This window comes from Podarcis bocagei (genome assembly GCF_964188305.1).
Source record: "Podarcis bocagei genome assembly, chromosome: 1".
Classification (NCBI taxonomy): domain Eukaryota; kingdom Metazoa; phylum Chordata; class Lepidosauria; order Squamata; family Lacertidae; genus Podarcis; species Podarcis bocagei.
This window is the reverse complement of record NC_138125.1, coordinates 132547489-132574279: the sequence shown is the minus strand read 5'-3', so window position 1 is coordinate 132574279 and position 26791 is coordinate 132547489.

The following is a 26791-nucleotide window of genomic DNA, read 5'->3' as shown; positions in this document are numbered from 1 at the left end:
TCTTGGTAAGAGAACCCCAGCAGAGATTTCAAGTCACAAAATATGCAGCAAAGTGGAAATATAGGCCACTAGACCTTTAAAATATATCCTTCCAAGTGACTTCCATAATTTCCCTCTTCCCCCAGCATAGGGAAAGACATTAAAAATTGGTTTACTTACAATTTTTTTCAAAGGTCTGGTTCATGTGTTTTTCCGCATATTAAGTTGCATAGTCAGTAAAACATAGATTAGTTACAAAGTGGTAAAAGGTCCTAGATTATTGGTAAAGGACAGAAGTCAGCAACCTTTTTCAATCGTGGGCCAGTCCACCATCCCTCAGACCTTGTGGGGGGCCGGACTATATTTTGGGGGGGAAATGAACAAATTCCTATGCCCCACAAATAACCCAGAGATGCACTTTAAATAAAAGGACACATTCTACTCACATAAAAACATGCTGATTCCCGGACCGTCTGTGGGCCGGATTGAGAAGGCGATTGGGCTGCATCCGGCCCCCAGACCTTAGGTTGCCTACCCCTGGTATAGGAACTCAAGAGTGGCTGATAAGAGTCTTGCAGTTGAGCTGGAGCAACCAGTTCAAACCTCTTCGCTTGCAGAGTTTCACAGGTATATGGGGGTGGGGTGAGGGGCAACAGGCTTGGTTTTCTATTTCCTTCCGAGGCAAGGGAAGTAACATGGCAAGTGGTATGGTATTAACCCCTTCATGCAATAATTAGACTTAAGTATGTTGGTTATAGGAGCTTATAGTGTAGCCTTATTGGAGTTCACCTATTGGGTCTGTGTTGCTCCCAGACAGGAGGAAGGAAGTCAAATGACACCGAGGGTTGGTTCAGAGAAAGAGTTCTTTATTTCTGCTCTCCGGAACAGCAGAAAGGCACCTGTGTGGTGTGTCCACAGCAAGTCCAAAGAAATGAGAAATTTCATGCAGTATATATATCCTCCAGCCATCCTCTCCCTCCTTCCCCAGGAATCCAACCACGTCAGCCTATACACGCAGGTTGACATCACATATGTTCCTGCTCCGCTATTCCTAACCATAAAAGGGTATTCCTTACTGTACGTCTGACCATAAAAGGGTATTCCTTCCTGTACTTCTGACCATAAAAGGTATTCCTGTTCCTGCACTTAACTTGGAGCAAGAGGTCACCAACTCCAAGAACACACTCTGGCGCTGTTTCCCGACTAGGTCTGTGCATCAGAATGAAAGATAAGACCTAGACATGTCATCCCTACTCCACTGGAATAGCCAAGGTCATCCTTGCCGTCATGAACTGATAAAGGAGAGGGCTCTGAGCACTTGTTTATACAGCTGGGTTTTTGCTTATACATTGACTCGGAGCTCAAGTTAATGGATTTTAGCTAAAGAACAATAGGGATTTTGGTGTCCGTTTCAAACTGCCTGCACAGTCAGTTTTGGGTTTGGGAAACCCATTCCTTCAATAGGAGGCTGGTTATCCTACAGAATAAAAGCCAGGCTTTCTATCTAGGAGGAAAGCCAGCCAAAATACTTGAAAGCCAGAGCAGTGCCCTAGAGAACTGAAGTGGAACTGGAGCATGAAGGCATCATTTCCCTTATATAGTTTTTCTGAATGGGCAACACCCATGGTACTCGTTATTATGGTCCATTGCCGACTGTAAAGTCACAGTCAATCAAGTTTCTAAACTAGACAGTTACCCCAGTCCTTGAACGGAGGACTTGCTAGCAGTGCTTGGAGGAGCCCTGCATACTTCCAAGTTGGACATGTTCCATTCTTACTAGCCTTGATGAAGACAGCAAGAAATTTCCTACGGTCAATGCACACAAAGGCTTGTACCAGTATAACACCTTGCCCCTGGGAGTTTCGCCAGAATCAGAGAGATTCCAAAGGGTCACAGAAAACCTCTTAAAGGAGATCTGTGGAGCAGTGGTGAGGATTAATGATATCCCCATCAGAGGCAAAAGTGATCAGGATAATCTCACAACACTCAAGAGAGCTTTTCAAAGGCGGAAAGAGGCAGGGATGTGTTTGAAATGAAAGAAATTCACGATCTCGATCACACGCAGTCTGTAGTCCGCTGGCAGTAGGAGTACAATATGGGCATGTCTTTAAGTTAACATCTTACATTAAAAACCTGACAGTACCAAACTATTGAAGGCTTTTCACCAAAGCCAGACTAAAGGTCTTTCCTTCTGTAGTGTTGGATGGCAGGTTGAGAGGTGTTCCCTACCAGGACAGACTTTGCTCGTGTGCTCAAGACATCGATTCCATAAAACATATTTTGTTGCACTGTGCAAAATATGAGCAAGCCAGGGCTGAACTGATACTACCCTTGCTGGTACCTTTCCCGGGAAAATCAGAGGCTCACTATGTCAGGTTCCTATGTTAGAACATTAGCAGTGGCAAAGTTTTTATCGGTGATTGCAAGAACCAATGATCCCTATATTCTGAACAAAATGCTTGTTTAACCTGGAGGTAGGCTGTATGAATTGTGTATTGCTTTGTAACGATTTGTTCAGTCTCTGGACCGTAATAAAGACTGATGATGATGATGAAATGGAAGAAATTCTTCCCGCACCTCAAGGCCTGTAGGTAAAGTACTTAGACTATAATATGGGTAAAGCGGGAATTCACCCTGTGGCAGACAAGGTCTCGGCTAAGATACCAGCACCCCAAAACACCACAGAACTTTGGAGATATCTAGGGGTGTTGGAGTCCTTCCAAGCCTTTCTTCCCTGTTAGAACCAACAGAACACGTCTTAAGAAAGTGAACCTCATGGCACTGAAGAGACGAAAAAATAGAAGACTTTCCAGGAATCTGAAACGATACTGAGATTCTCTGGTACTTTGGTCCATTTGACCCCAGTAAAGGACTTAATTGAACTCTGTGATGCTTCGTGCAATGGACTAGGGGCTGTTTTGTCCCATGGAATAAAATAGATCCCATGGAAGGACAGCCTATTGGTTATGCCTTCGGGACACTAAACAAAGCAGAACCGGCCTATTTTCAGGGGGAGAGGAAAGGAAAATATAGTAATTATATTCGGTCTAAGGAAGTTTCACCAGTACCTGTATGGGGAGCCTTCCACCATTGTAACAGACAACAAAGCTTTGGCAGGGGTTGTTGTTGTCTCGAAAGACAATGGAGTGTGCCTCTGGGGCTGAAGTCAAGTCAAACCACTGAGTTAGCAGCACCAAGGTGACCCCCTCAGGGCACAAGCCTGTATGGAGGTCCTGGGCTGCCCAGACAACAGGACACCCTTATTGGCCTCACTGGTGTGGTCCAAAAGAAAGCAGAGCAATACATTTGGTACCAGCTTGGCTGCAGGAGTTGCTGGTGCACAGTACACCATCCGACCATCTTAGGGACTCCATTCTGGATTTGTATAGGGTTTACTCCTTTGCCTTTCTCTCTCCCCAAGATGTCCCACAAGGCAGTGGAGGTTTCAGATCAGAGCTTTTCTTCTCCTTGATGGGCTACCTTCCTAGGTTGATGAGCCCCATATGCATCTCACTTCCCTCTACAGCACGTTCAGAAACCGCTTTCTTGGCCGTTGGACCCACTATTGGTCTCATCGGCTCAATCCGTTGGAACCTGGCTTTGCATGCAGAAGAAGTCCCCAAATTGTTGAGGGTTTGAGACGAAGTTTGGCATGGGTATTGAAGGAGAAACAAAGCAATACCAACATTGGCTGCAGCATTGGCCCGGGCAGTTTAGGAATACCAGATGATGAAGAAGAAGAGTTTGGATTTGATATCCCACTTAATCACTACCCGAAGGAGTCTCAAAGCGGCTAACATTCTCCTTTCCCTTCCTCCCCCACAACAAACACTCCATGAGGTGAGTGGGGCTGAGAGACTTCAGGGAAGTGTGACTAGCCCAAGGTCACCCAGCAGCTGCATGTGGAGGAGCGGAGATGCGAACCCGGTTCCCCAGATTACGAGTCTATCGCTCCTAACCACTACACCACACTGGCTCAGATAGCACAGTCCTATTGTGTTTGGGGTTATTTAGAAGTTCCTGCATCTAATCTTATTTGGCTTGCTTGCCAGCTACCGCAGCAGTTTCATCAGAGCGTTTGAGAGCCCTTGACCCCAAAATTGGCCCTGCCGTCCTTTCATCCTCCCTTATTCACTTCTCCTCCCCTTCCTGGCCACCACCCCTCCTCCATCTCTCCATGGGTCACACAGCTCAACCATTTCGGCATTAGACAGAGAGAGAAGTACTCAATCACTGCGGTGCCCAGACCTATCACTTCTGGGTTAATTCACAAGTAGTTGGAGAGCACACCTTGAAATTAAACTACAGCTCTTATTCCACACACCCCATCTGATTAGAAGAGCCTTGTAAAGTTACTTAATTTATTCCTAGGAGCCCAAATCCAATCAAGTCCTGCTAAGGGCCTTTCTAATTAAGACTTCTAATTGAAGGAGATCTATAAGCATTACTGCACACTATAAGGTACGGGGTCAGCAAACTGCCATGGGATTATCTCCTGGAATGCTAATGCTACCCCAGAGCAAATATTTTATTTCTTTCTGGTCTATGTATCTAGAATATGAATGCCACCTGCCAGACCTTGTACCCCTGCCAGGAAGAAATTCAACAGGAGCAGCCATCCCCATCACTTCGTTTCCATTAGAGAGGGACTTTGTGCTGGCAATCAGGCAATGGTTTTTCCCACCTGCCTTGCATGACCCCTCCAGACCCTGACTTTGAGAATAGCAGAAGCAGCTGGGAAGAGAGAAGAAGAGTTCAGGGATATATATATATATATATATATATATATATATATATATATATATAATTTTATAGTGTTTCTCAGTTTGACCCTTTTACATGCTTTTGTGGTCTTTGTAGTTTTGCATGTTTTGTGCTATTTTATGCATTATGACTTGCTGTTATTTTCATTGATTATAGCTGAGTAATTCTTTATTGTAATTTTTAAGTGTAAACTGTTTAATTACTATTTGCTGATGTTTAACTTTACTGCTTACTATTATGTTCTAATGGATTATTGAATGTTGCTTTATTTGAGATACGGTAAGTGGTTTGTTTTCAAGTTGTGTTTTTATTATGACTTTTTTTTAAAAAAATGGATTGTTATGGAATGCTCTCCTCAGAGAAGTTCTCCTGGTGCCTTCATTATACACCTTTAGGCACTCATCTCGCTTTATTGGCTGAGTGAGCTGGCGTACAGCTTCTGGGGCATGTGGCCAGCATGACTAAGCCACTTCTGGAGAACCAGAGCAGCGCACGGAAACACCGTTTACCTTCCTGCCAGAGCGGAACCTACTTATCTACTTGCACTTTGACATGCTTTCGAACTGCTAAGTTGGCAGGAGCTGGGACCAAGCAACGGGAGCTCACTCTGTCGCGGGGATTCGAACCACCAACCTTCTGATCAGCAAGTCCTAAGCTCTGTGGTTTAATCCACAGCACCACCCGCGTCCTGACCTCTGTGTATATGGCGGTATATAAATTCTAATAATTCTAATAATAATAATAATAATAATAATAGTAGTAGTAGTAGTAGTAGTAGTTTTCTGGCTAACATGCACCAGGCTTAGCCCTAGAAGAGCTCTGCTGGATTAGGCCAAAGGACCATATAGTCCAGCATCCTGTTCTCACAGTGACCAACCAGTGAAACCAGCATGCAGAACCTGAGTGCAATATCGCTCTCCCCACCTGTGATATCCAGCAATTTTTATTTGGAAGCGCACTGCTTCCGACAATGGAAGCAGAATATAGACATCACGGCTAAACACCCACAATGGTGGGACTCACTATATCTTGTGGAAGCCAGTTTCTGCACCGTGTGTGTCAGGAGTCCAGGTTCCCAGCTTGATAACACAGTAAAGGCAAAGATACTCCTGACCATTAGGTCCAGTCGTGGCCGACTCTGGGGTTGTGGCGCTCATCTCGCTTTATTGGCCGAGGGAGCCGGCGTTCAGCTTCCGGGTCATGTGGCCAGCATGACTAAGCCGCTTCTGGCGAACCAGAGCAGCGCACGGAAACGCCGTTTACCTCCACGCCAGAGTGGTACCTATTTATCTACTTGCACTTGATGTGCTTTCGAACTGCTAGGTTGGCAGGGGCAGGGACCGAGCAACGGGAGCTCACCCCGCCGTGGGGATTCGGATCGCCGACCTTCTGATCGGCAAGTTCTAAGCTCTGTGGTTTAACCCACAGCGCCACCCGCGTCCCTGATAACACAGTAAGCGTAGGTAATTAAAAAGGAGGATTTATTGCAAAAACAAACTGATAGCTCTGACAAATCCTCCGGCATCATAACTCAAGATGACCCTTCTGAAGACTCTTTCCGGTTTCTGCAGAAGATATTGAACTTCCGCACCTTACATCTCTTGTTTTGCTTCCTGTCTAACAGCCCTCCAATTTGCCGACTCTTCAGACTTATTGGATCAGCTCCAGCTTCTTCCTTTTCCGAGAGACTGTCTCTGTGTCTGTTCGCTCCTGTTGGAACATCCTGAGAGCTTTGGCTGTGTTCTAGCCCACTCTCAGCTACTGCCTTATCAGCCTGACTGTCAAGGTCAGGAAGAGCCGAAGTCTGCAGCTGCCAGCTCTCCCCTGCCTGACTAACATCTAAGCCTCTCTGTTCCTGGCTGCTCTCTGCAGTTGGCTGCAAACCTTTGCTTGGAGCTGGCTCATTTCTGACAGTGAGTCAGTGTCAGGCTTCAGGGAATTTGCTCCCCCTCCCTTGCGGCCGGCTGTCAGTAATGGAAAATGACAAGAAGCTCATACCAAGGTATTTTATTCAATACTCACGGGGAGAGACGCAGGACGCCATCTCTAGGATAATGGCGTTGCTCTGAGTAATCTCCTCCCCCTTTCTACTCTCAGTCGCCAGCAGCTTTACCCCTTATATGGTGGCTGCGTATGGCCCTTTGTCTATTCGCTTTCTGTTCTACCACTTTCACTGCCCTCCGGGTCCTAAGAGAAGGGGGGGGGGTCAGGAAAGTTTTCTAATGATAATGTGTCAGCCAGCTGCTCCGCCCTCTTCTTCTTCCATCATCTCCCAGCTTTGTCCCTCTTCTGTCTCAGATTCATGACCTTCTTCATGGAACTTTGAAGTGTCAGGCATAGCCCTACTGGCTTTAGCCCAAACGTAGCAGAGTTTTCCTGCACAGCGAAGAAGCTAGTTGCGGCGGTAATGACTAGTCAGCTAGACTCAGAATAACTATTTACAGGATTTATTAAAAGGAAAAAATAAAACCAGCAGAGTTTCTGCATACAAATAAAAGCAAAATAAATCCTCTCTTTCTCTCTCTCTCTCATAACCATACACAGCACTTCTAACTCCTAACACACCTCAACACCAAACTGTGCTAGCAATCCTAGATAACAGAGTTGAGTGCTGGTCATTAACCAATCAGAGTGAGTAGTTTCTAGGTCAAGCAGACCTGGGCTTTCTGCCAAGAGTAAATTGACACCAGCTTGAGTTAATTGGTGAAGCTAGAATCTGCAAGTTTCCCACGAGAACCAATTAACAGAAACTGAACACCCCCTCACAGATTCTGCTGAACAATTAACACCAAATACACCTATGTAGGAGATCATTTTTCCAGCAAACCTAAACCCTTGCACATTTGCTTGTTCTTTATCTTTGCCAATGGTTTAGTTAACACATCTGCTACATTTTCTTCACTTGACACATAAGTACAGGTGATTACATTGTCTTGTACACAGCAACGTACATTTTGGTATTTTACAGAGATATGTTTGGAACGCGATTTGAAACCCTCTGTTTTACTTAAGGTTATACAAGCCTGATTATCAATGTAAACTTGTACTGGTTCTCCACAATTCACATTTAAATCTGTTAACAAATGCTTGAAATAAATCACCTCGTTGCACAATTCACTCAATGCAGCATACTCTGATTCTGTTGATGACACACTTACAACGTCTTGCTTACGTGACCGCCAGCTGATTAAAGCTCCACCGACCATTATGACTAGTCCTGTGACAGATTTTCTATCTGGCAAATTTCCCCAGTCACTATCACAGTAGCAACTCAACATTTCATCCTCTGAAGAATTTAATTGTAACATATAGCCAATTGTCTGTTTAAGATATCTCAGAACTTGTTTTACCCCTTTCCAGGCATTTAGTGTGGGTTTTGAGACCAATCTACTTAATATGCCTACAGCGTAGCTAATATCAGGTCTGGACCACTGTGCTAGATACAATAAACTTCCAATTACAGAGTGATATACATCAGGATGTTCAAATTCAGGACTCTCATCTATATGAAGTGTTTTTATGAAACCTGGATCCATAGGCACCGCTGCCCCTTTGCAATCCTGCATCCTGTATGTAGTCAGTAGTTGTTTAATTTTGTTCTGCTGACTAATTAGGCAGCTGCCATCTTGGGCCCAGCACACTTCCAACCCTAGATATGTCCTAACCGGGCCTAAGTCTTTTGTACACCCACCTGCAGCCTACAATCTTTGCCCCCTCAGGCGCTGCTACTGGTGTAAAGACCTTGTGCTCATTCAGAGAGGACATCTCTTCCTCCATTGCCTGTTTCCAGAGCTCTGCCTCCTCTTTTGGTAACTTTAACACCTCCTGAAAACTCTTGGGTTCTGCACTTACACTAAACACATTTGCAGTATCTGGAGAGAAACGCACTGGAGGCACTCCTTTGTTTTGTCTTTTAGATCTTCTGGGAGAAAATTTTTCTTCTGACCCACTTTCCTCCTCAGAACTACGACCTCTCTTTTGTTGCTTAGCAACTGGTCTCTGGCTAACTCCACTTTCTTGAGAGCTCTTATCTGAACTTTCCTCCCCCTCAGACTCTGACTCCCTGTGTCTACCTTTAGAGTTATGAAGCTCCTGGGAAGGTTCAAACCAAACCTCAGTATTGGCATGTAGTCTCTCCCAGCCACTATGTTCACAAAAACTGGCATTCCTGGAGATCACAATGCCATTTGTCCCTTCAGCAAAGCGGAAACCTTTTCCCAGCTCCTGGTAACCCACAAACACTAACTGTTTGGTCTTAGGATCTCCCTTCTTTCTCATTTGTTTCGGAATTAATACCCAGGCTTTTGATCCAAACACATGCAAATGGTCAATTTTAGGTTTTTTCTGAAACAATTTAAAGTACGGGGTTGTACCTATTGTTTGATGAAAGAGCCTATTTTGGAGATAACACGCGGTGAGCATGCTCTCCCCCCAATAAGACATGGGTAAATCAGCATCATCAAGCATGGCAAGCATCATATCTTGTAAAGATCTGTTTTTTCGTTCTGCAACGCCATTCTCCTCTGGGGAAAAAACGTTTGTTTTTCTATGCCCAATGCCACGCTTTTGTAACCAATCTCTAAAGGCATTTGACATAAATTCGCCACCTCTGTCTGTCTGAATCCTTTTGAGTTTAATGGACAGAAATCTTTCCACAGATGCCACCCAGCCTTTAAACTTAGTGAACACGTCACCCTTATTCTTCATGGGAAAAACCCAAGAATAACGCGTGGCGTCATCCACAATTGTTAGTGAAAAGCGCGCTCCACCCCTGCTTACAGCAAATGGACCAATTACGTCCATGTGAACCAGCTGTAGCGGTGACTCACTAACTCTGTCACTTCTGGGGTAAGAGACTCTGTGGGTTTTAACCTTTTTACAAACATTACAATCAAGGTACTTGTTACAACTCTTTAAATTACCCCCATCAGCCAATTCAGACATTTTTAGTACACTTTTCCAGCAAGCATGCCCCATTTTCCTATGCAATAAGTGCACACAGTTGTCATGTATAGCTTTGTTATTCACTGCAGGCTGAGATTTACTGACTACTGCTGCAACTTGAGATCCTGCTTTAAGCCAAAACAAGCCTCCCTCTGACTTAGCAGTGCCTAAAATCTCACCAGCCTTCTTAATAATGCAACTGTCTCCTTCAAAATACACTTTAAACCCAGCTTTTAGCAAACAATCTACAGACATCAGATTGCTCCTTAATGAAGGCACACAAAGTACATTTTGCAGGCATTCACGAAGACAAGGAACAAAAACTGCACCCCCCGAAATCACTTCGGAAGTACTTCCGTCTGCTAGAGCCACCTGGCTGCGCTGTGCTGAGTTCTTGGAAACAAACAATTCATCTGAATTTACGATGTGGCGAGATGCTCCCGAATCGACCACCCAGACCGCTTGTTTCTCATCAGCAATCTTGACCTTGGCGGTCACCAGCTGAGCCGACTGTTTTCGTTTGAAGAATTTCCTTTTACGCTGCTGCTGCTGATCTCGTCTCTGCTCCTGCACCGGCAACTGAGACTTGACCAACTCCGGACATTGTCGTTTTAGATGCGCTGAAGACCCACATCGGAAACAACGCCTAACAGCAAACGCTGACTCCTCACCAGTACGCTGCTTTTGCTTCACCTCTGGCACGGCATGAGAACTCCCTCCAAACCGTCCACCTGTAGAAGCCTCTGCAGCCAACGACCTTTCTTGCCTCTTCTGCCATTCTTCAATCAAACGCCCAGTAACGTAACTGACTGATAAATCACGCTCCTGTATGCCTTCTAGAGACAAAACTAAATTATCCCAGCTTTCCGGGAGAGAACTCAAAATAATAGCCACCTTCTCCTGCTGGTCTAGTGCACAGTCTCTTTCCTGTAGCGCAGAAAACTTTAACTGTAAACTGTGTAGGTGTTCCTGCATTGTAACCCCAGGCTGTAATATTGCCTTGTACAATGCCTTGCGAATGAACAGCTTGGAAACCGCTGTCTCACGCACATGGAGTTCTTTAAGTGCTTGCCACACACCTCTAGCTGTCTTGATTCCCCTCACATACGGCAACTGGGAATCTTCCAGCCCCAAGACAATTGTGGCCCTTGCTCTTTGGTCTTTATCGAGGTCTTCATCATCAGGCTTCGTAGGAAACTTACTCACCACTTGCCAGAGACGATCCCTCTGCAGCACTGCCTGCATGCGTTCCGACCACAGCAAGTAATTGGAGTCATTCAGACGCTCAAAAGCCATCTGAACTGGTTGTGAGGCCATCTTGAGAGCAATGTCCCTGGAACCCGGAACCAGCTACTCACGACCACCGAGAGAGAAAACAGGAACCACAGCACCCAGCACTCACACGCTGCAGCTGTTGTCCTTGTGTCCGCTGCGTCACCAGCTCACCACAGTCAGGAACCAGCCAGGAACAACAACCTCTGGAACTACTGGAACCAACGCCGTTGATGCTGACACCACCGCAACTCAGGCTGGCAGCACAATGCCCATAACCTCATGGAACTTTGAAGTGTCAGGCATAGCCCTACTGGCTTTAGCCCAAACGTAGCAGAGTTTTCCTGCACAGCGAAGAAGCTAGTTGCGGCGGTAATGACTAGTCAGCTAGACTCAGAATAACTATTTACAGGATTTATTAAAAGGAAAAAATAAAACCAGCAGAGTTTCTGCATACAAATAAAAGCAAAATAAATCCTCTCTTTCTCTCTCTCTCTCATAACCATACACAGCACTTCTAACTCCTAACACACCTCAACACCAAACTGTGCTAGCAATCCTAGATAACAGAGTTGAGTGCTGGTCATTAACCAATCAGAGTGAGTAGTTTCTAGGTCAAGCAGACCTGGGCTTTCTGCCAAGAGTAAATTGACACCAGCTTGAGTTAATTGGTGAAGCTAGAATCTGCAAGTTTCCCACGAGAACCAATTAACAGAAACTGAACACTTCTGCAAGCCACCATTGTAAATCTATACCGTCCTCCTCTTCTCGGGAAGGTTCAGGAGGAAGAGGCGGGTGGTCTCCACCATTTCTCCTCGGTCCAGTCCCCGACAGTCAGGCTGTGGCCAGTGACTCCTGGCTGGTTGCCCAGGAATGTACAGAGACAAGGAAATGTTTCTTACCGTCCGTTTTTTATTCAGTTTTTACAGAGAGAGGCTACAGAACCCAGCCTCTTGGATAATGGCTTTGTCCTGGGTGAATCCCCACCCCCTGTCTCTCCCACTTCCTCATTCATCATTCTCATTGTCTCTCCTACGGGTGCTGCTATGTGCCCCCTGTCTTTGAGCCCTTTGCTCTCCTACTTTCAAGGCTCACCAGGTTCTGGGAGAGGGGAGTCTGGAAGGCTTTTCAATAACACCGTGTCTGTTAGCTGTTGCCCCACTTCCTCCTCCTCCTCCTCTCCCATTATTTCCCAACTTTTACCCTAATCTGTCTCTGAGCTGTGACCTCCCTAAACGCCCCCCCCATTGTAAATCTAAACTGTCTTCCTCTTCCTCCTCCCTGGAAGGGTCAAGCTGGGGAGGTGGTCTCCACCGTTCCTCCTCTGCCCAGTCCATAACACTGTGTCAAGAAGTACAGAACAGTTGGAAACTGGAGTCCAATGACATCTTCCACAGTTACGGGTTGCCTGCCCTGGTCCAGAGAATCAGTTCATTCCAGTGTTCAGTTCAAACGCAACTTCTGTTCTATCAGCTTCTGTGGGCATATTTTCTTTAAAAACAAACAAATAAATTAAATGGTCAGCCCATTTTCCTGATGGACGCCTCTCAGCTTGAGTGTCTTTCCAGGAACAAGAATGAAGCCTGAAATGGGAGAGAGTAAAACCAGAACGATCAAACAAAACACACACACACACCCCCAATCACAAACCAGATAATAAGTAAAACGGGGGGGGGGGGAGAGAGATTGGTAAAGTTTTTAAAAAACATTTGATGCTACTACACAGAGAAGATGAAAACCATGTTTACTCGCTTCTGAGTTCAACAGGGCTTACTCCCAAATATGTGTGCGTAAGACTGAAAGCCTCAACAAGCTCTGAAAGAAACAGTGATCATTAGCAATTTGGGTTAATTGCAGGGGTTATATGATAGGTTGCAATGGCAAAACTGGGACCCAAGCCATTTCAGAAACCTGCAGCCTTCATTTGATCAGCCACTTTAAATTAGCAGATAAAACTAATCACTATTTTTACTCCTCAAAAATCTGGAAGGCTATATATTCCATTAACAAGTCGCTGAAATTGATCCAAATGAAACATTTATATGGCGTTGTGCCAGAGCTCAAAAGTCTTTTGTGCTAAGGTTTTGAGAAAAACAAGATATAAATAAAACAACATTTTCAGACAGCACATGGTATTCCAGACATGGAACAGAATGGATGCAGTTATTTTGTTGATGCAGACACAGCTTGATCCAGTCCTCTAATTGGCTGCCATAGATATATGTTCACTTACTGCAGCCTCGTGAGGAGGGGGTAACCATTTGCCACAGCGTCAGTGGTAGTTTTGCATATGCTGTTCTGATGCCCGCATGGAGCCAGACCCCCAGATTCAAGAGACTGGGAACAGAGCTCTCATGCAGATAAGGACCTGCTGGTTTATGGGGTCTTGGCTTGAAAAGGAGGACACAGAAGTTAGCTTGTCCTCTGGAGAATTGCTGGGACGTGGGTGGCGCTGTGGGTTAAACCACAGAGCCTAGGACGTGCCGATCAGAAGGTCGGTGGTTCGAATCCCCGCGATGGGGTGAGCTCCCATTGCTCGGTCTCTGCTCCTGCCAACCTAGCAGTTCGAAAGCACATCAAAGTGCAAGTAGATAAATAGGTACCACTCCGGCGGGAAGGTAAACGGCATTTCCGTGCGCTTCTCTGGTTCGCCAGAAGTGGCTTAGTCATGCTGGCCACATGGCCCGGAAGCTGTACGCCGGCTCCCTCGGCCAATAAAGCAAGATGAGCGCCGCAACCCCAGAGTCGGTCATGACTGGACCTAATTGTCAGGGGTCCCTTTACTGGAGAATCGCTACTGAGTTCATTGGCAGAAATTTAGGGTTGCCATATTTTGAAGAGCCAAAAAGAGGATGCATTTGACGACTTCTGCTTTTCACTATGGATTGCTATGACGACTCTCATTTTACATACCCATGAAAAAGAGGATGTGTCCTGGAAAAAGAGGGCATATGGCCACGCAGTTCAAAGCTGGAGACCAACTAAGTTTGTTATTGGTATGAGCTTTCGTGTGCATGTACACAAAAGCTCATACCAATAACAAACTTAGTTGGTCTCTATGGTGCTACTGGAAGGAATTTTTTTATTTTGTTTCGACTACGGCAGACCAACACAGCTACCTACCTGTAACTAGTTCAAAGCTAGAATTAACTCTTTATTAGCAAAACATGGTCTTCACCAACTGGACAGAGTTTCAGCCCTAATGAATTTAACAGCTCATGGCCAACAGGTCTTCCTCCATGAAAGAAGACTAAAAGTCCCATCCTTCCCACAGCCTTCCAAGGCTGTTCTCCTCTCTGGGCTAAAGTCCTTCTCTCCAGGGCTTCTTGCAAGCAATCGGAGACTGTGCCTGAGTGTAGCCTATCTTTGCTTCTCCCATTTCATACCTCAGCTGGTTCTGGGAGTCAGGGGGAGAGGGGAGCTTTTCAGAGCAGGAGCTGGAGACACCCCTGACTCCTCACCAGCCCGACTCATCTCTACCTCTTGGCCTCCCAGTCTCTTGCTTCAGCGTCTGCCTCTGATACTTGACTTCTTTCTGCCACAGACTCTCCCAACTCACTAAGACCTGTTGCCCCTTCATCTTCTGAATGCAATATGGAAAACTGGGCAGAATGGGTTTATGGATGAATACATGGAATATTGACATGCACTTGAAACAGGTGGATCGACCCACCGCTTATGCTCATGTTGCGATGCATCTGCATAACAAGTTTAAAATATATTTGTCCAGAGATCAATCACTAGTTAAGCACTGAATATGCCAAAGTTGTGAACATTCTGCTCATAAAACAAGTCTAGTTGAACCATACTTTTATTGCTGTCTTCCTTGATTCCACCCTGTACGCAGGGCTGCTTCAATTAAAATCTGTCTACATGTCTCCCATCTGAAAGTAATAGCAATGTAATAGTTATATTGCTTGGTTATGAATCATAAACCTGCTCATCTGCCCAAGATTCAAATTGAAAAATATCAATTTGGCATCCTCTCTTAGCTTTTTTGGGGGGTCCATTCTCTTTCTAGTTTTATCATTTTTATGTTTGAGACCCCCACCCCACCCCCGGTAGCTCCTCCCCCCTCTTACCAAAAATTCCTTGGCATATAAATATACGCAGCAAATACACAGCAAAATTCTTTCTTTTCTGACAGCCAACTATTAATCATACTTAAAAACAGAAAGTTGGATAATGTATGTCAATAGACCCAAGTGCTTAAGCTATCTGCAATATTAAAAGACAAATGTGCTTTGCATGATCTGCGAGAGGTTACAAGTTCTAATAATAATGTGACGTGCGAAATACGAATGCTAAGGCACTGTCTCCCCAGCACCCCATTTATTTTAGAAGGCTGTGTGGTTTTAGCAAACTTGCTGCTTAGGTGTATGATTATTCTTAGGTGTATGATTACACTGACAAACTGGAACGTGTCCAGAGGAGGGCAACCAAAATGGTCAAAGGCCTGGAAACGATGCCTTATGAGGAACGGCTAAGGGAGCTGGGCATGTTTAGCCTGGAGAAGAGGAGGTTAAGGGGTGATATGATAGCCATGTTCAAATATATAAAAGGATGTCACATAGAGAAGGGTTGTTTTCTGCTGCTCCAGAGAAGCGGACATGGAGCAATGGATCCAAACTACAAGAAAGAAGATTCCACCTAAACATTAGGAAGAACTTCCTGACAGTAAGAGCTGTTTGACAGTGGAATTTGCTGCCAAGGAGTGTGGTGGAGTCTCCTTCTTTGGAGGTCTTTAAGCAGAGGCTTGACAACCATATGTCAGGAGTGCTCTGATGGTGTTTCCTGCTTGGCAGGGGGTTGGACTCGATGGCCCTTGTGGTCTCTTCCAACTCTATGATTCTATGATTCTATGATTCTATGATTCTATTCCAGATGCTCCAGCTCCTCTTCTACCTCATTATATTTTCTTTAATCTCACATGAGCTCCCCCTCTCTTATCCCCTGAAACAGTATTTTCTTTTACTGCGAGGCCAACAGCTATTTTTGGAAAGAGTGTAAGAGCATGCCTCCTTAAGGGTAAAAAATAAAAATAAAAATCACCCTTTGCTGCGGAATTACAGCCCCTTTTGGCAAAATGCTGGCTGGACTGTTGCGGAAGCAAATGAACACAACAGGTAAAGTGTAACTATCAGCCTTGGCGCTCACTCCAGGTTTTAATGGGCTGAGGGAAAACTAGGGTGAAGAAATATCTTAAGGATAGGGACCAGGCATAGTCAGTGAGCGGTGGAGCACATTAACTGAGGCTGCGCACACACCATAAATTTAAAGCACATTGCTTCTCCCAAAGAATTCTGGGAACTGTCATTTACGCCTCTCTAGAGAGTGTGTTCTCCTTCATGGAGAGCACGTGTTGCGGTGGGGGCTGCCAGGACACTCCAAAGTTGTGGGGCGGGCTAATTGATCGTTGGCCACTGATGTGATTGGGCTTCCCTTGTTGTTGGGAAGAAGTTAATGTTGCCATTTGTTGATTGACAGCCAGAAATGCTAAAACTCCTTGCACGAGGCTAGGGCTTCCTCTTTTCGCCCGTGCATCGGATTGCCCGTCCCCCCTCCCTAGAATTAGGGTTGTTCGCTTGACCTTGGTATGCCTGTCATGGGGTCATCTGCTCTTGGGGCAGGGGCCCGGAAGGAATTTTGTCCATCTGGCTGATTGGCTGGGGCCATTTGGTTTTTGCCTACTGCATAGCAAATCGTCACAACTTGTAAGGTTTGCGGATAGGCATTGGTTTATGGTTTGGTTGGTTGAGGGGCATGGATTGGCTGTGCCTGCCCCTCTAATGTTGCTGCTGCAAGGGATTCCGTTAAAGGAACCAGGGGCTAACTATTGCTTGTCCACCCTGCCAAGGGGGCTCGGGCCATTGCAAGAGCTCCTGGCTGCATTTGGGGAGGGCTGAGGGCAGGTTCCCTGCTCCGTAGGTACCCCCAAGTGTATTCCCCTTTTCTGACTTTCGCATTGTGCGGAATGTCAGTCTGTCCCCCATGGTGGGGGCAGACAGTCGCAACCAATGCCTAAGCAACCACTTACATTTTTGTATTTTAATAAAGTTGTGGCCAAAATTATGCCAAAAACCTTAAACAAAAAAAATTCTGTGTGATGTGTGAGTTCTTGGAGTGGCCCTGGGGACCTCGACACGCAAAGAGAAAGGTCTAGAAAAAAGGGATATTTAAAAACAACCACCACCACCAAGTTCCCCCCCCCCATTGAAATGAGCATTCCTCACAGAGTGACCTCCGTTTTGTGATTTCTGGACACATAGGTGTGTCCAGGGGTGGTAAGCAACGCCTTCATTAAAACTAGCCATTGCATTAGTGTCGAGACCATGGATAGTGTCCCAGCGTTCACTTAGACAGATGCAGTTTTGAAATAAATAGTACCATACCCTGGCCTCTCTTTGGGAATTTCCTTAATCTATGTATCTGCTGGCAATCCTATAATCCCACATAATTGCATTAGTCTCAATAGCAGATTAACTCTAAGTGCCCCTACAGACAGGGAGCTGTCAGTTCTGTCATTGTTTCCTCCCCCCCCCCCCACTTAATGTGATTCCAAGCAGCGAGGGAGAAAAGCAACTGAGAGCCCCTCTGTCTCGCATTACGGCCCTCAGCTTCTAAACCAATTAAGGAAAAAGGGATTTACAGTCAACTGGATTAGGGGGCTCTGTTTATATCATCCCGTATTTCTTTGTAGAATATTCTCCACTTTCTTTCTATTCCTGGAATCGAGTCTCTCTCTTTCAAGAGAGTCCCATGTACCTTTCTGTCTTCCCATTTGCCAGTCTACTCTCCTCATGTAGCCTCTTGGGTCTGTGATAGGAATTTTATGGTCTTAGATATATGGTAATGTTCCTAAGTGTACCAACCAAGCACGTACATAGATCAGCACAGGAAGACCAACCGGGAACCATTTTGATTCCTAAACTGAGCCAATGTTTTCTCTGCAAGGTCAAAGCGGGAAACCTCCCATTGTCTCTTTTCTCACAAATCCTGTCTTAAGGGCACATTTAAGATATGAATAGGGTGTGAGCCTGTGACATGGCCCAGGAACTAAGTATTTATCATAACAAAAGACTGGCCAGGCTCCCCAGGCAATCCAATCAAGTAACCTGTCAGACAGGAGATAAACAATGACAGCAGAAAAGCAACATTCAAATTTCTGTTTAGACCGCCTTTTTTGTGATGTAGGTATGATGTTTCTGGGGGTGGTCTTGATCTACAGGGTGAAATTTCAAAAGTCTTTATAAGGCCTTGCGTGCCATTTTTCTGGGTTCCTCCTCTCTCCTGTGGGTGAAGGGAGCACCATGTTGGAACAGATCAATAAAGATCAAGCTTACTAGCTGCTTTGCTTCTCGGTATTCTCTGGTTGGTTTCTGTTATTTTCTCCTACCAATAGGGAACCTATGTAAGGACTCTATATGGGCTCTTGGATACCCCATAAGGGAAAAGGGAAATTTTTATTTACAACAGGTCACATGGACCAATAGCTGGTTTCTTACATCTTCATCACCCGGTTCACGGTGATGAATCCACTGTGCATGCTTCTGAGGTTGACAAAAACAACATCACCCAACACCGTGCTTTACCCTTGGAGAACTTCATAAGCAAGGTCTCGGAGGTATGTATTCATCTGTGCGTGCAGCATTTGGCAAACTCCACCTCAGGAACTGTGAGAACTACAGTAGAACCTTGGTTTTCGAACATAATCTGTTCTGGAAGACCGTTCAGGTTCCGAAACATTCAAAAACCAAAAACTCAATACAGAAGAATTAAAGAAGATTTTTAGGTATACGTTTTTGGAAAAACCAGAGTCATTCCTGCTGGGAATGGTGGGAGAAGACATTGACAAGAATGACCAGAAACTGTTCTTATACGCAACAACGGCGGCAAGGGTATTGCTGGCTCAGGTATGGAAACAGCAAAAATTGCCTACAATAGAAGAATGGCAGTACAAGGTTATGGAGTATGCAGAAATAGCCAAATTAACAGTAAAAATTCGACATCAGGGGGATGAAACATATCAAAAAGAATGGGGGAAATTTATGTTATATATAGAGAAGATGATGTGAAATAGGGAACCAGTAGACAAAGACAATGCGAAAAGTCAAAGAGGACATAAAAAAACCAGAAGAAGGAAGGAGTGAAGTCAGCTCAGGAGAGCAAGAACAAATGTGAAATATAATGTATGTGTATGTACAGTATGTAATTAAAAATTTAATAAAGATCATCTGGGGGGGACTCAATACAGAAGCCTCAGTACAATAGGGAAACTCAAAACAATAGGGAAACTCAAAACAGAAGCCGCCTCAGAAGTTAAACTTCTGAGGCGTGTTCAAAAACAGAAGCATTTACTTCCGGGTTTACGGCGTTCAGGTTCCGAAACGTTCGTCACAGAGACATTCAAAAACCGAGGTTCCACTGTATATGAATTTATTGGCAAATTTGATCCTCTTCTCTTTGGGCTCGATCAAGACCCGGGTTTCTTAAGTCAGCGTAGCCTAGGAGGGACAGCAGAATCATCAATAATTGCTGTTGTTGTGAATGAATCACTGTTTTCGTCTTGGGTAAATGTGGGCTTTGAATATCTACAGCTGTAGGTATTCATGTATGCGACTACAGCAGCAAGAATGTTACTTGCCCAAAAATGGAAAGATGAAGAAGTCTCAGTGAAAGAAGGATGGATACAAAAACTTATGGAATATGGAGAAATGGAGGAACTTACCGGAAAAATAAGAAATCAAGATAAACTTTTTATAGAAGAATGGTTTATTGGATATTTACAGATAAATTGTAAACAGATAAGAACATTGGCAGGATTATTATAATAACCTACAGTTTTTTAAAGTAGATGAATAAATGAACAAATTAAGTTAATTTGGATATGCAGAAAACATTAAAAATAAATTTAGGGAACTGCAGAAAGAGGGGGAAGGAAGTCAAGTTTTTAAATGTTAAAGTGACTGTAAAATTATTGAAATGTATGGACCTGAAAAACATAAATAAAATTTAAACAAAAACGATTGTTGTTGCGAATGAGTCACTGTTTTCATCTTGGGTAAATGTGGGCTTTGAATACCTAGTCCATGTTCTTTAGTTCCTGTGTTTCCCATTTCTCTTTCTCTCTGTAATACATCTGTCAACTGGAGATAATGCTGTGCATCTGAAAAAGTGGGCTGTAGTCAATTTTGAAAAAAGCAAAACTCATGTCGCCATAAACCTTACAGAGTCTCAAGACTTTTGTTGTTGTTCCAGGGAAACATTTCCAGTTATCGTTCCCACAAAGTATTTGCCCAAGAGACAAAGGGTCCTGGCATTAAAATTGCAAGGAGGAGCGGTCATTATAAAGCAGGGGGATGGTGGCAAAAAGCCCTGCTGTGTTTGCATATGGTGATGAAAGCAAACTTCTTCTTCTTTGGCCATCACTCGTAGCTGAATAAGATTGTCTTCCATAAACACAGTTTTAACAATGAGTCCATAAGTGACCGTGGAGGCCAATTCTGGATCTACACATCCTTCCACAGTGGGGACACAGGTTTCCGGGTGGGAATTGATCATGGTGTGGATTTGCCAAGCGCGCCTTCCTCTTAGCATGTTTCTCCCTTGTGTCCTGAGTTCGAGTGTCTTCAAACCCATGACACCTTTGGTAAAGGCTGTTCTCCAATTGCAGCACTTACAGGCAAGTGTTTCCCAATTGTTGGTGTTTATACTACATTTTTTAAGATTTGCCTTGAGACAGTCTTTAAACCTCTTTTGTTGACCACCAGCATTATGCTTTCCATTTTTAAGTTCAGAATAGAGTAGTTCCTTTGGAAGACGATAATCAGACATCCGCACAACATGACCAGTCCAACGAAGTTGATGTTGAAGAATCATTGCTTCAACACTGGTGATCTTTGCTTCTTCCAGTACACTGGTATTAGTTTGCCTTTCTTCCCAAGTGATGTGTAAAAAATTTTGGAGACACACTGATAGAATCTTTCAAGGAGTTGGAGATGGTGTTTACCAGTGGGCCATGTTTCACAAGCGTACAGTAAGGTTGGTAGTACAGTGGTACCTCGGGTTACAGACTCCGCTAACCCAGAAATCGTACTTCGGGTTAAGAAATTTGCTTCAGGATGAAAACAGAAATCGTGCTCCAGCGGCATGGCGGCAGCGGGAGGCCCCATTAGCTAAAGTGGTACCTCAGGTTAAGAACAGTTTCAGGTTAATTCCGGAATGAATTAAGTTCTTAACCCGAGGTACCACTGTACGATAGCTTTGTAAAAAGCAAACTAAGACTCAGCCATAACCAATCTAATAATTACTCCATTGGCCTTGCTCTACTGAGCTGCACATGTGTGCATGTATATACCAGAAACACTAAGCAATCTCTGAGGCCAGAAGCGACACTGAGACTAGTCCATGATGGTTCAAATAGGGATGCACTAGCACCCTGGTGTTCAACCTGAAAATTGGGCGTTTTCAAAAGCTTGAACCTTTTGCTAGGGCTTGGGTTGAGCCGTTGCAAAAGGCTGATGGAGGCGTGCTATCCCTGCTACTGCCACCTCTACTGCCTTCCATTCCATGTACCAAAACCTGAAAAAACTTGGCTTGAATGTGGCAGCAGCGACAGTGGTGGTGAATACTCCAGAGAACGTCCCCCTCAGGATGGAGGGGGTGTTTCTGATTTTAGGTTCCCCACCCATGAAACCAGCTGCCGAAGCTGTGCCTTTGGTAATAACATAGTATGCCACAATCAGCACATCATATTTGCCTCATTCAAGTGTTCAGACTCTCCTCGGATGTAAACAAATACAGCTCAGTTGCACAGCTGAGTCTCACCTTCGCCTTTACACTGTTTAGAGACCTCTATGAGTTGGGTAAGCAATGACAAACCTAGACAGCATCTTAAAAAGTAGAGACATCACCTTGCCAACAATGGTCCGTATAGTTAAAGCCATGGTTTTCCCAGTAGTGATGTATGGAAGTGAGAGCTGGACCATAAAGAAGGTTGATCACTGAAGAATTGATGCTTTTGAATTATGGTGCTGGAGGAGACTCTTGAGAGTCCCATGGACTGCAAGAAGATCAAACCGATCCATGCTGAAGGAAATCAGCCCTGAGTGCTCACTGGAAGGACAGATCCTGAAGCTGAGGCTCCAAGACTTTGGCCACCTCATGAGAAGAGAAGACTCCCTGGAAAAGACCCTGATGTTGGGAAAGATGGAGGGCACAAGGAGAAGGGGACGACAGAGGACAAGATGGTTGGATAGTGTTCTCGAAGCTACCAGCATGAGTTTGACCAAACTGCGGGAGGCAGTGGAAGACAGGAGTGCCTGTCGTGCTCTGGTCCATAGGGTCACGAAGAGTTGGACACGACTAAATGACTAAACAACAACAACATGAGTTGGGTATGAATGTCTGAACTGAGCATCGTCCTTGCATGGTGTAAAGCCCTGCAGAATATGTTCCCCCTATTCCTACCCCCCGCCATACAACGACAATACAACAGCCCTAATGTGACCGTCTGAAATGCCTTGCAGTGTCTAGGTTACAGTTTTGCAAAGAAAATAAATTCCAAGCTTCTTCTAGCAATTGTATCCCACAACACATTTCCCCCTGAAGCCTTAACTCATCCAGCCGACTCCTATTTTTTTATGTTTTCCTCCGTAGTATTAAACAGCAAATACCCTGCTTTATGGTATGTTCTTATGACCAGATTGGTTTTTGTGTAGCAGTTTGCCCTGAACAGAGATTTTGCTATTGAATTCCATTTTTCAAAACTCCCCCCTCTTAGATTGCTTCAATATTTAAACAGGTTTAAATTTTAAATCTCCTCCCTGTACAAACCCACTTATATTTTAAAATTACTGTAATACTTCACCAGGTTTCATTTTTAAGCCAATGCAATATGTATAATCCATTCCATGAATCTTAGATCAGCTTGGTATTCTGGTGCCTCGCTGTTTGGCGCCTTTGCTCACTTGAGGTGAGCTCCTCCACTCCAGGCGATAGCGCAATGCACCCACCCCCACCCCCCTAAAAGTGAGATGATGAAAAATGATAAATAAAACATGCAGATTGCAATAGAATTCAATTAAATGGCTCTTTTTCCGGCTTGTTATTGTTCTCCAAGCGCTTGTGACATTTCAAAGTGGATTTGTTCGGAAAATTACAAACCCAAGACTTCCATCTCTGTCAAAGTTGCTCTTTCGAGCTGTTGGAGTTTCAGACGTTGGAGCTGCTCAAGGTCCAGGCTAGGAATCTGGCAATTTTTTGTTTCCCTCAGTTTCTCCTTTCTCCCATTTTCAGTTCAATTTACTTCGTTTCTCCATTAGTTTGTGGCTTTTGTTGTTGTTGTTGTTTTAAAGTCCGCGTGAAAATTTATATACGGTTTTGCGGCTGTCTCTCTTTCTCTGCCCATACTTGTGCCTACTGTGTCTCCTTAATGTTTGCATGAAATTTCCTTTATAATAATGCTTTTTGTCTTTTATTTTCACCAGTATATGCAGACTTCCGCGTATGGTGCAGATGGTTTGGTTGGAGAACTTCATCGCCAAATTCAGAGGGCTATTATACAGGCTGTGAGGAGGAACTCTGAGATCTGGGTTAAGAAATCTTCTAAGCCTGGAGACAAGAAACTGGGGCAAGGCATGTGTTGCATGCACATGTGTGTGAGAGAGGGGTGGCATGCAGACAATTTTCAAATATTTAAAAGGATGCTAAGAAAACTTACTCAAGTTGTTCAGTTAATCCACTGAGGCAAGATGTAATGGGTTTATATTCTAGCAAGACAGATTTGGGTTAAGAAATCTTCTAAGCTATCAGTTGACGTTAGTATGAAGAGAGGCATTATTGCCCTTGGTATAGGCACTCATCCCATTGTCTCTCTCTTCGCAGGTTTTTGTAGTGCCTCAAAAATCTGTTTCTCCTGAAATGCAGTGAGACAAATATAGAGAGATACAGTGCATTTTCGGGGGGGGGGGGCACAGGGGTACGCATAACCCTAAACATTTTGTGAATTTAAGTTTGGCCTCATTGAGGGGCAGTATTTCAATATGAGTACAAAAATGAGAGCACCCGTAAACATGTTTTCGGGGGGGGGGGAAGCACTAGAGAGATATATATCATGGCTGGTGACATTGGCGTACAGAGGAAACACAGCAGGGCCCCCAGACCCATAGCGTTAATTTTTCTTTTTAAAAAACTCAGTGGGACATTTCTGAAGAAAGTTAGAGCACAAAACACGGAGGCAGCTCTTCAGGACCATTGTGAAGGACACTTAACCACTTTTGCTTCACGTGTTTAACGCCATGTCTGGCTGCCCTTAGGAACAAAGTAACAGGATAGGGACCCTCTGCGGATTAGCTTATTGTAATAGGTATGAGCTACTCGTGCGTAAACTGGTGCCTTTCTTGGTTAATTTGCCTTGTTAAACCCTTCTGACTGCACAGCCCCTTCTCATCGTGGCTGCCTCAGTCACTGGCAGAATCCGTCAGTGGGCGTTTCTTGAACCTCTTCCAACATAAAAGTTGTTTGACACCCAGTCTCCTCCTCCTCTCACTGCGCGGGAGTCTTCTGCGCAGGGAAGGCGTGGGTAGCGGAGGACCTGGGCTCTCCTCACTGATGTCCAGTGAAGAGTCCTGGAGCCCTCTCTCCAATTCCCCCGTCTGCCCCCCTTTATCCCTGGTGTTGCGCTGATTGGCTTCCCCCTCTACTGAGCTGTTTCTCCCCCTGCTGCTGGGTCCTTCGCCAGCATCATCTGAGAGCTTTCCCTTCGCCTCTCGCTCCGATGTCAGTTCCCTGACACTTATGGACTGCATACACACCATATATTCAAAACACTTGACTCTCCCATCTTTGGAAGAACTGTACGGTTCCCGTTGTCTTAGGAAAGCAAATAACATCCTGCAGGATTCATCTCACCCGGGACACGGTCTGTTTGCACTACTGCCTTCTGGCAGGAGATATAGAAACATCAAGTCAAAGACAAATAGACTGAAAAACAGTTTCTATCCAAGAGCTGTGGCCTTTTTGAATGCTGTAACTCGATAGTGTGACCTGGGAGTTTGATGGGTGTGGTGTGGGTGTGGCTGGAATGTGGTTTGTTTGGTTGTTGTTGTTGTCTTGCTTTTGATGTTTTAAGGGATGGCATCCAATTTCGTTGCACTTTGTACAATGTTGCACTTGTGTAATGACAATAAAGAATCTATTCTATTCTATTCTTCCAAAGAATTCTGGGAACTGTAGTTTGTTAGGGTTGCTCAGAATTATAGCTCTATGAAGGTCCATGAGTCAGTCAATTTATTGTATATAGCCCAAGGCCTTTACAATGTACAGCAGGGGATAAGAATGAGGCTGAAATCAGACAGCATGACCTATAAAAGTTAAAACATACAAATTTACAGCATGAGATTTTAAAATTAAGAAGCATTAACATATCTAGAACCATGCTTCTTAGCTGCCAGAGCGAATTTGGCTACCAGATGTTTAATCTGTAGATCTATATCAACTAGGAGCTTGACTGTCACCTTCTGGGGGGGGGGAGAACTCTGTGAGGGGTAAACTACAATTCCCATAATTCTTTGAGGGGAAAGACCATGTGCCTTGGGAGAAGTGCAGGTACACGTGCAGTAGAGTAGAAGCTTCTGTCTATAGGTGTTGGCAGAGATTGTAGTCTTGGTGGAAACCGCAGCATTCCTGATAGTTGGCCATTCAACATCTGCTTAAAACCCTCTAGCAGAGGAGAGTCCCTCATCATCTGAGGCCCTATTAAGAGAAACAACTGTGACCCAGGAGGTCAGTTGCTCCAGAGCTGAACCAGAGGTATGGCCTGCCTGGAGAACTCATTACTACTTGATGAGAAGTCATTCTCGTCAAGTTTATTGATGAGTTTATTATGACGTTAAATCAGACTGCAGTGTGTTTCTGCGTAAACAGCAGAGGGGAAAGCACAGCTCACTAGTGGCCTCACTGTTTGAGATATGCTGCTGGAGAGAAAAGTTTTTAAAAGCAATGCTCCATCTCTAGTGTAAAATGATACAGTCTATTGTACCGCCCCAATCCTACCCTTTGCGTTGTATAAGTGTAGATCCAGATTGAGTTGCTGCAGTTAAGTGTACAGAATATTTCAGAGGGACAAGACAAGCAGCAAATAATTCCTTCTCCATTTCTGATGGGTTAACTTTGGCCCCTGTGATAGCAACCCTCTAGTACTTCTCCAGTAATCAGAAAGGGTTTCAAGGTCAGGCATATTTTAATAAAAGATGAGGCGAAGCGACCCTTTTACAAAGCAAATCAGCTTTGCAAGTCTTTCCTGTATATCACCGCTGACACCTTTTCCAGATGCTTTGCTGAAGGTTAAAGTCCAGCTCCTGGTAGCTGTTGATGAACACCATGAAATAAATCCATTTGGGGGATTCCATAGGTCTATTTCTGCAATTTCCTGCTACCCTACTTCATCCGACCCCCAGGTTTAGGGGCTTTTCCTTTCTCCAATGCATAATCTTACGGGAGTTTGAAAGTCTGGGCAAAGGATCTTACATTTATCAGTAGCTGCTCCTCAGGGATGCCCAGGAATTATGCAGCAATGCTAGCGATGGATGGGAGGCGCTCTGTGTGCTAGATGCCTCCTTTCTTACATATCCAATCGTTCGCCGTACTCTGCAGGGAAGGGCCTCCTGCAGCTACCAGCCAGTGTGGTGTAGTGGTTAAGAGCGGTGGACTCATAATCTGGTGAACCGGGTTCGCGTCTCTGCTCCTCCACATGCAGCTGCTGGGTGACCTTGGGCCAGTCACACTTCTCTGAAGTCTCTCAGCCCCACTCACCTCACAGAGTGTTTGTTGT